We start from the raw sequence: 8,561 nt of genomic DNA on the forward strand, positions 1-8,561 counted from the left end.
AGAACGATGACAGGTCTCTGCAGATGTTCTCTGCTTTGCTCACCTGGGTGGAGAGCTGTTTTTCCTTGTGAGTCACTAATGAGAATAAGTGGGATGTCACAGGCTGTCTGTGAGATGGGGTTTGGGACTAGGGCACAGGCAGCGTCCAGCTCTGTGATCAGTGGCTTCTGTAGGTGACACTGGGCTATGTCTGTAGGGCCACTAAGTTACCATCTCGGATTGCTTTGCCCATCACAGGATACCATGATTCTTTAGAATAACTTGGCTTCTGAGTTCCTGTCAGCTACTGAATTCTGGTCCCTAATGAACAGAGACATTTAGCTGGACCTGAACCTAAAAACCAAAACAGTATTTAGACTGAAGTGAGAAAGCTGAGTGCCAGTGACAAGATGAAGGAAGAGATGGGAATAGCTCACCCATTGGCTACCCTTTTTCTTCCTTAGGCCCTAGGAGTCAGATAGTGTGCCCCCCTGGTACACATATCACAGGCTGCCGGTGCAGAGGAACTGAAGCTTTGCACTGGGTATTAAAATAATTAGTTTAGCCCTAGCTGGGTTGCCCAGTTGGTTGGAGTGCTGTCCTATACATCAAAAGTTGCGGGTTCTGCCCCTGGTCTGGGCACATACCTAGGTTGCCAGTTCCATCCCTAGTCAGGGTGTGTTTGGGAGGCAAAAGATTGATATTTCTCCCCCCCCCTCCCCATCACTTCTTCTTTCTCTAACATCAATGGGAACATATCCTTTAGTGGGGATTAAAAAAAACAAAAACTTTTTTTAAAATAATTTTTTTGTTGTTGATCCTCACCTGAGGATATTCGTCCATTGATTTTTAGATAGAGTGGAAGGGAGGGAGGGAGAGAGAGAGAAACATTGATGTGAGAGAGACATATTGATTGGTTGCCTCCCACACGACTCCAACCCAGCAGGGACGGAACCTGCAACCCAGGTACATGCCTTTGACCGGGAGTCAAACCTGCGACCCTTTGGTCCTTGGGCCCACGCACTAACTGCTGAGCCAAACCATCCAGGGCTAAAAAAATTTTTTAAATAAATTTTTTATAAAGACCATTTACTTTTTTTTTCTTTAATCCTCACCCAAAGACATGTTTTATTGATTTTAGAAAGACAGAACAGGTGGGTAGGAGCAGAGAGAACGAGAAACAAGGAGAGAGCATCGTCACTGTGAAAACATAGATCGGTTGCCTGAAACCTATGTATGTGCCCTGACCAGGAATCAAACCCGCAACCTTTTCAGTGTATGGAACATGCTCCAACCCACTGAGCCACACAGGCCCAGGCAACACTATTTACTTTTTAAATTTTCAAAAACTGTGCAAATAAAGAAACATTTTGATTGAGAAGAGAACATATGAAGTTTGTGTATTAGTTTATTTAATTAGAACAAAATACAGGTCAAAGTCCATGAGATCAATGTTATAAGCTTGATGAACATATTCTATAGCCCTGAAAAACTGTTTATACTTTAACTGAGCAGTTATCTATAGCACAGTCTAAGCAAATGTACTCTCCTACAAACAAGCTTTACAGAAATTGAAGTTTTGATATTTCACAGAGGATACCCTTATAAACTTTTTAAAAGCAGAATATCACAGCAGAGTAATGTAGTCAGGAGCTCAATTTCATGATAAAAATAATGATTAGAGATTTCAATCGAAGTTAAGTTTTTATCCTTCCTAACTAATGTTCTCTACGTGTTTGGCTTGACATGGCAATACACTTTGCCTTTCTTTATTATGAAAAGAAAATGCTTGCCCTGGCCGGTTTGGTTCAGCAGTTAGAGCGTCGGCCTGCGGTCCTGAGAGACCCGGGTTCGGTTCCCGCTAAGGGCGCATACCTCAGTTGCAGTTTGTCCCGGCCCTGGTTGGTCGTGCGGGTGGCAGCCACTCGATGTGTCCCTTTCACGTCGATGTTTCTCTCTCTCTCTCTCTCTCTTCCTCTCTCCCCCTCCCACTCTACCTGAACAAAAAAATGGAAAAATGTCCTCGGGTGAGGATAAAAAAAAAAAAGAAAAAAAAGAAAAGAAAATGCACATAACCTGATGATTCACATTAGCAAATGTCCTCTTTCAATAACCTTTTCTCCTTAAGTTTCTCAGTACCACTAGAACTTATGAGTTCATTTCTTTAAGTGTTAGGCTTTTAAAAAATTAAGGCTGGATTCAAGTAGCTGGGGCTTCTAATTTTCATTTTCTGCAGCAGTCCAGAGTTAAAATTACTCAGGGCAAATGACTCCTTCTTCTTGAAGATAGTCAAGGTGACCTCCCATCTCCTCCCTTCCAGTTACTTCATTTCTCACCTCTATGGCCTATTCCTCCTTAATGAACTGGGGGGTCCAATTCCCAAGTCTGACTGTTGATTTATTTCACCCACATAAGTTAAGATCATTTCCTCCTATTACTCATCCTCAGGCATAAAAACAAAACAAAACTGAATAACTGTTTCATAAAAATTATTTATTTACACGTGATTATCTTGCCTAATCTAAACTACTTCAGATCATAGCCATTTCTTCATGTGTTTTGTCTCTTCAAACCCATCTCCTGTGTCTCCACATTCTTCAAGTGCAAAGCCCATGGCTTAGTCATTCCCTCTGAGCACTCGGGATGTGGCGAGGAAATAATCTGAATGGTCAGGGAACAAAGTTCCCAAACATTGAAGCAACCCCCAATAAAACCATTATATATGTGTAATCCAAGAAGATTTCAAAAATATTTCTAAACTCTTATTTTTGACTTGTTTCACTTGAACTAAATGCCCCTTATTTTTGTGTTAGAAATAGGCATAACTACCATTAGCAGGAGGAGGTACTAAGCTTCAATAATCAGAATGCAGAAGTCCTTTCTCCTAGAAGTAACTGGGCTGATTAATCATCTTGTCACAGGCCATGTAGACGTGAAGCTGATAAGCGAAGGAGGCGCGGTTGCACTGGGAAGACGGATTAGTTTTATCTGGAGCTCAAGCTTCCCTCCCAGGAAGGGAAGGGCATTGAGGTCCTATGAGTAAAGAAGAAGGAATCCATATGAGAGACACAGAGGACGGAGGAGGACCTTAGTACTTGTCTAGCCAGAAGAGCAGTTCATCTCAGAGCCTAAGATAACCTGACAGGGATGGGACAGTGTAGAACGAGATGGCCTGCTCTGGGAGACAGAGTCAACCCAGGCCTGGAGGGGAAGCGTGCAGGTGAAGTCTACCTCCCACATAGGAGACGATCCAGAAACTACCCAGGCTTCATTGAGTGGTCACTTCTTAAGTGGTGTTTCGCACACTCATTTCATGTAGTAAAAATTTCCTGAGAACCTCTCTGGGTGGGGAAAGTCCTAAGGCTTGTTCTGTATCAGTGAAGACAGACAAAAGTCCCTGCCTTTTATGGACTTTGCACTCTAGTGGAGGGGGGGAGACTGTAAACAAGACACATCATTATTTATAATATTTCTCAACCTTCCTAATGCCGTGACCCTTTAATACAGTTCCCCATGTTGTGGTGACCCCCAACCATAAGATTATTTTTGTTGCTACTTCATAACTGTAATTTTGCTACTGTTATGTCTTAGGTGACCCCTGTGAAAGTCCCCAAAGGGATCATGACCCACAAGTTGAGAACCATTGATTTATATTGAAAGGGATAAAGGTGATGAACGAATAGATCAGAGTAAGAGAGATCAGGAACATGGGTGTTGGGGAGATGGCATCTCAAATTGATGGTTCGAGTCAGCCTCATGGAGGAGTGTTTTAAAGTTAAATGATGCCCTGGCCGGTTTGGCTCAGCATTAGAGCGTCGGCCTGCGGTCCAGAGAGACCTGGGTTCGGTTCCCGCTAAGGGCACGTACCTCAGTTGCAGTTTGTCCCAGCCCTGGTTGGGTCGTGTGGGTGGCAGCCACTCGATGTGTCCCTTTCATGTCGATGTTTCTCTCTCTCTCTTCTTCTCTCTCCCTCCCATTCTATCTAAACAAAAAATATCCTGGGGTGAGGATAAAAATAATAAATAAATAAAATAAAGTGAAATCATAACTGTGTATGCGTGTTCTTCCTGCTTTTGTCTCATTTGAATTTCTTAGTAAATCTTCAAACCGCTTGTGTTTATTTTTTAAGAGATTAGTTTGATATGCTTTGTTTAAAGAAGGAAGTGAGAGTGAAGTGGTCAGGAAGCGGTGTCAACAGGGGAAATACCCTGTGAGTGGGCTGAGTGAATACGAGTGAATGGCTGAGGTGGTACAGAGAGTTCCCAGCAGGTGAGTGGCATCTTCCAGGAGCCGTGTTGTGATCCATATAGTTGCCACTCTTCTCCCTCAGGGAATTCTGTCACAACTCTCTACCAAGGTAAACAGTACATTTTCAGCTTGTCCTTAACAAATCTCAGGGTTCCAGGAGGCTCCTTGTTTTAATGTGCTAACACTGAACTTAGTGAGCACATCTGTTTTAGACTCATAGCACATTACTGATGACTTCATATGTCTCCTCAATTCTCAGCCTTCCCAGGTTCAAAACGTCTATTACCCTGTGTATTTCTCCCTTGCCCCAGCATGGAGCTTTCCCACATTCTATTAACTTATGTCCTGTCTTCTCGGTCCCCACTACCCTCCTCACCATCCCCCTCCCCTGAATGTGAGCTCATTGAGAGCAGGGACCAGGTACAGGCGCTCAAAATTTTAATTTAATGATTTTTGACCTCCAATTGCACCGTAGTCAAGATAAAAAATAAAAATAGCAACAAGTTAATATATTTGTTTACAAAATGCTTTACTATTTATTGTCTCTTCGGTCCTCAAAGCAACTCTGAGAGGTAGGTAGGCCCGATAATGTTGTTATCCAAAGCACAGAAGACTGAGGTTCAGAGAAATTCAGTGACTATTTCAAAATTGTACCAGTAGGAAGTTAAGTTAGGGTTTTAGTCCCAATGATCTAACTCAAAATCCTGAAACCATTCAGCTATTCCACTGATAATTTTATTTGCCCATTTTTGATTCTGAATCTGTATCATTGAAATTCAGTATTCAGAACTGTGTATAGTACAAAACTGAAGTATTTCCTTTTTTTTATATCCCCCCACCTCTATTTTGTTAAATTTGTTTTAGCTACTCAGATATCTAGAGTCAATACCCTTCTGTAGAACAGTATTCAATCTCTCCTTTTTTATACTCTTTTGAGTCATTAGCCTATAATATTTTTGTAAGGGCCTCTGTCCATATTAAGGTTTAGCGAAAATTTCCCTGTCTGTTCACACAGACTTGCAAGTTCTTTCTGCAATTTAACATCACTGGCTTGACATTTTACTAATAAAAAAAAAATAAATGCTGTTATCTGCACATTTGATGTCTCCCTGTGTATTTACTCTACCAGATATTTGTGACAAATGTTCAGACAAGTCATGCACTGGTATCTGAGGAATAGCACCGTTAGAAGGTTCCATTCAGAACCTATTTGCCCTTGCCTCTTGCTTCTGCCTGTAATCCATTTGTACAAAACAGCCTCCTTGTTCATACACAGATAAAGCTTGAAAGTCTTCGTTGGTATGAGGCTTGGAGTGACAAATCCGTTAAGGCCACTCTGAAGAACCTCCTCGAATTACGGTACGTATGTTCACATTAACCACCATTAAGAACTGGATAGCCATTCACTCAACGTATACTCACTAAGGTATTCTCTCACACATCCAAGATGACCTTCAGGCCCTTACTCATCTGACCATTTAGTCACTGTTCCTTGGGAGCCCATCCCACAGAGCTGTACAGCTCTAGACTCCTTCATCCATGGATCTCAAGTTTGTCCTTCCTCATCCTGTGAAAACTCTGGCTCCTGACTCACAGTCTCCTGACATACTCTTCTTTCTCAAGTGGTGCCCTCATCTATTTTCCATGAGAGGGTAAAGACCAGGTAATGAGGAAGTAGTGGAAAGTGGCACTGTTTTTCAAAGGCTTCCTATATTTTTGTGCATTTATGCTATGAACTTTTGAAAAGTAGCCAGCTTTTCTTTTCCTTGTGAAACCCAAGCACTTTCCACTTGGGTGTTCCTTCAAAGCCTCCAGCTTCCCTTAAATGTGGGGGATCTCTGAAGAATCCAGCGCAGGCTTTCACTTTACCCCTCCCCCTGCTTCCCCACTGTCTCTGAATTCTGTCCCTCACCTGACTCCCATGACAGCTCTCTCCTTTCTGCCCCCCACTTGGGTTTGTTACCATGTCTTAATCCCTTCATTCCACCGATTCAAGTAGCCCTACCCCAAGCTGTTGTGCAGTAAATGTTCAGCTTATTTGCTAAAGGTTTGGGGTGAAAAGGGGAATTACACTACAATCCCAAGTGGCACACAACAGAACTGAACATTAAAAATCACTGAACCAAAAAGTAATTGGTTTTGTAAATGAAGTTTTTACTGCAACAGAGCCATACCCCTTCATTTCCCGGTATCTATGGCGGCTTTCACACTACAAGAGCAGAGGAGAATAGAAGCCACAGAGATTTGGAGACTGCATGCCACCCACAACCAAAAACTTCCATTTTCCTAATCCTACGGGGCAATTCATTTGGCCCTCTCTTTACTCTGGCTATGCCTGGAAGTCCTAACATTTCCTATCTGTAAGATCCTCAGGGCATCTCCTGAAGCTGAGCACCAAAAGCCCTGGAAAGGGGTTAGGCCACTCCTGTAGGAAGCAGAATTTAAAAACACTACATTTTTAAAGTAAATGTCCTTTCTTTCTGTCCTACCTCTTTCCATATTAATGTGCACTAATCTAACTAAGCCTGGTATGTTGTATGTACACTCACGTCAGAAGCCCGAAACTGAACAGACCGTGCAAGTGGCCATAGGAAAAGATAAAAGGGTGGGAGAAGCATTTATAGATAACTAAGATACAGGCAATTCAATTTTTTCTAAACAAACCAACCTAAAAGAAATGAATTTGCAAAGCCTTATGTTTATTACTTGGTTTGTATTCACTTTGCTTTTGTCCAATAGCTTGTTTTTCATGACTGTTTATGGAAGCAAATAAAATGCATATTGACTTTTTAAAAATACATAATTGGTAGTTAACTTTTTGTTTTCCTCTATTATTAGGATACTCTGATGGAAAAGTTGTGCAAAACTGATTCATAGCCAGCCATGCTGTCACCAAATATAAACAGACTAAATAACCAGACTGTGAGGGCAATGTTCGTTCTTATAAAATTTTATTTAAAAATTCCAGAACATTGCTTAAAATATCATCTGAATTTGCCTTATTCCTGCGGGGTTACCTGCCTAAAACATATCGCTACCTTTCTTCCAGTCTAAGTTGCATGAACCTGGCTCAGGCTTCACTGACCCAAGAAGCTCTCCAAACAACTCCAGTCCAAAGAGATGTCCCTCTTTGGCTCTCACTGCGCTCCCTGTCTATTCCAATTTTTAAATAAACTATTTTCTTTTAAAGTAATATATGGTTATTATTGAAAATGTGGAAAATACATAAAAAACATAAAGAATATAAAAATTACCTGTAATAGCCTCCACCCACTGGTTAATATTTTTTAAGCTTCTCTGTATTTTACATTTACAGGATTACACCTTGAGATTATGTTGACTATATAATATATACATATATTTTTAATCCTCACCCAAGGACATTTTTGCGTTTATCCTCAGATAGAGTGGGAGGGAGGGAGGAAGAGAGAGAAACATCGATGTGAGAGAGACCCATCGACTGGTTGCCACCCACACAACCCCAACCAGGGCCGGGAACAAACTGCAGCTGAGGTAGATACCCTTAGCAGGAACCGAACATAGGACTCTCTGGTTTGTGGGCTGACGCTCTAACCGTTGAACAAACCGGCCAGAGCGACTATATAATATTAAATGGTTTTTTTTTTCACTAAATGACAACCATTTCCCCCATCATTAAAAACTGTATGTAAACATACTTTATTATTATTATTTTGTAATTCTCACCAGAGGATAGTTTTTCCATTTATCTTCAGATAGAGTGGGAGGGAGAGAGAGAGAGAGAAAGAAACATCGATATGAGAGACACATTGATCAGTCCTCCTGCATGACCCTGACCAGGGCCAGGGACCAGAACCGAGGTACATGCCCTTGACTGGAATCCAACCCGTGACTCTTTGGTCCATGGGCCGACCCTCTAACCACTAAGCCAAACCGGCCAGGGCTCATAGTATTTGACATTTCATTTTTTTTGCATTCATCTACTTGCTCATTCATTCATTCTTCAATAATAAGTCACTTATAAAATGCCATAAATTATGCTTATGTGTTTTCTTTCCCATGCTAAATTAACTTGTGAGTAAAGACTACTTTTTAAATTTCCCAAATTTTCTGAATATAGACTTAATCAAATGAGAAGTACTTGAGAAATATTTGAGAATACATTTATCAACATTTCCTTTATCTTCAACTTTTTGGACACATTCTTTTACATCAAGGTGAATCTCAAATTCTGTACATTGACTGTTGGCCACCTTTTATTAAAAAGTTAGGAATTCCTTAATGAACTTATGTCAAATTTTCATTTTAAGATTGGAATTCTGACCACAGGTGTTCTACAGGAGAAGGTTAATCAT

Source organism: Molossus molossus, unplaced genomic scaffold, assembly GCF_014108415.1.
Source record: "Molossus molossus isolate mMolMol1 unplaced genomic scaffold, mMolMol1.p scaffold_m16_p_20, whole genome shotgun sequence".
Classification (NCBI taxonomy): Eukaryota; Metazoa; Chordata; class Mammalia; order Chiroptera; family Molossidae; genus Molossus; species Molossus molossus.